Genomic DNA, 2,507 nt, shown 5'->3' with positions numbered 1-2,507 from the left:
ATATCATTTTATTTTATTCAATTAATTGTTTATCTCGTATCCAAAAATAAAATCAATATATATATATATTATAAAAAGTTTGAAATTTATAATTTATTTATTTTTTAAGCCCTATTTTAAAAAAAAAAAATTAACAAATGTTCTGTGTTGTATTATTCATTAATTATATAACAATATGCATATCGATTGAGCTAGATTGTATTTTCAAGTTTGTATATGTAGGGAATTTGAACATTCAAAAGAAATAGAACTTCGTTTTGATAAGTTGGACGTTTCGTCCCATTTATTAGGACTTATTCAGCAACTTAATCTCTAAAGTTCAGTGTTTATTTTTTATTTAACCAGACATACATTTTTGTTTATTTTATAATATTCAAAACACACTATACATCTACACTTTATTAAATCTTCATCCGTTATATTTGAACAATCAACAAAACTATTTTATTTTATCTTCTTTCCTTCTTTTCACGAAACAATCTGTTATTGCGAGATACCCGTTATAATATGAACGACAAAAATTTGTGTAACTTTAACACCACGTTATTCTCACACGTCACGAATCATTCAGTCAACGTTATGGGACTAGAAAAGTATAAAGAATATATAAAAAAAAAAAACAAAAAGAAAAAGAAGAAAAGAGTGAGTGGGTGTTAACATGTGGGTACGTGTGTGTTTATGTGTGTGTCCCGTAACTTGGTTTTCATTTGGTCGCGAAATAGAAAAGAAACCAGACGATGAGATTCTTTCGAAGAAGGAGGTAGAAAATAGTAGTGGAGGGGTGAGGGGGAGGTGTGGGTGGAAGGAAGATTCGTCGCGGAGTGCGGTTTTGAACGAAGCCAATTATTAAACGCGAGAAACTCATGGAGAGAGGAACCTCGGTGGAAAGGGGGAGAGTTGAGAAAAAGGGGAAGGTTTTGGTTGGCTTTTGGTCTCCAACGAGAGAAAAAAAAAATAAAAGAAAAGAAAAAAAAAGAATCGGAGAGTAGTCAAAGGAAGTTAATTTTTGTTCTTTTCTCTCTCCCTCTCTCTCTCTCTCTCTCTCTTATTCTCAACAGCTGCTATTTATTATTGGGTCAGTATTTATATAAAAAAATTAACAAAAATAATACTAGTATATATAATGTTATAATAAGTATGTAATCCTATTAAAAAAATATTGATTAAGATAACATATTTATATAATGATAATAATATTCGTTGTAAATAGAATTGATTTCTTTGTAACAATCACATATAAACAACTTTCAATAAAATTAATTTTCATAGATGACAACGTGCCAGTATAACCGTGGATTTCGAGGAATAAGGTACACCAAACATATACTCCAAGCTTTTAGACAACAATAGATACTTGTATTAATTAATTAACAATTATTTGAATACTCTAATACATTCTATTTATATATATGATTGTTTAAACATATCCGACCAGTCACAATTTTTAAATGATAATTTTCAACTGATTTCATATTATTTATTCGAAGTATTATATATAAACGTAACTTTTATACAAAAATATTTTATAATTATTATTCTCTACTTTTTATTTTTACAGATAATAGAAATGAAAAATAACGATAAATAATTGATTAATTATTTTCACCCCGAACACAGGACGTTCATACGAGTTTGATATTTTTTTCACGTACAAGAGCCAGAAGAAAACAAAAAATTTCGACATGTGTGACATTGTAAAAAGAAATGGACGAATCCTTCCTCCTCCCCCACTCCCACCCCTCCCATTTATTAGATTTTTCGTTTAATTTTATTTCTCACGAAGAGACACACAGGACAGACAGACAGATAGACAGAGAGGTCATACAATGAAGAAGAGAAAAGAAAGGATCAAGAAGGGACACTATGTGGTGGGACAGTCGTTTCTTTTCTTTGACCCTGAACATCCGTCCTCGTGTCCGACATTGTGCTTGCGGCACATTAATTGTCTCTTTGAAACCTGATGACCTCTTCGCACCGGGTTACGAGTCTTAACCCTTTCCCACTCTTTCTCTTTTCCGTTTCATTTCTTTTTGACTTCTTGCATATTCATTCTTCTTCTCTTGAAGAAGATAGAACCATCAAACAACCCACTTTCAAAATGTCCTAATTAAACGTTCCTTGAATACGTGAGAATTCTCATTGATTTCTTAAAATGAAATCAAAGAAAAAAAAAAGCAAGAAAAGAAAAACAAATCGTAACGTTTAATCATTTGGTGAACATATAATTTGCGCCTCTCTCAAAGAATATTATTATATTATTTATTATATAAAGAATTCTAGAAATATTTTGGTAAAAGAAATAAAACATGGGAATAAGATGACGAGATATTAATTTTCCAGTATTCGAATAAAACTTCGAAATGATTCCAATTGATATAATTAACAACATTGCAATTTCTTTGAAAAGTTTGAGTAAATATTTTTTCTACTAAAAGTTAATAGGTTTTAATGAAATATATATTAAATTAAAGTACACTCTTTTGTCTACGCGTAGAACATCATATCGA

The sequence above is a fragment of the Polistes canadensis genome, unplaced genomic scaffold (genome assembly GCF_001313835.1).
Source record: "Polistes canadensis isolate GaletaPanama2010 unplaced genomic scaffold, ASM131383v1 scaffold_12, whole genome shotgun sequence".
NCBI lineage: Eukaryota > Metazoa > Arthropoda > Insecta > Hymenoptera > Vespidae > Polistes > Polistes canadensis.
The sequence above is the reverse complement of the archived record's forward strand: the minus strand, read 5'-3'. Positions refer to the sequence as shown.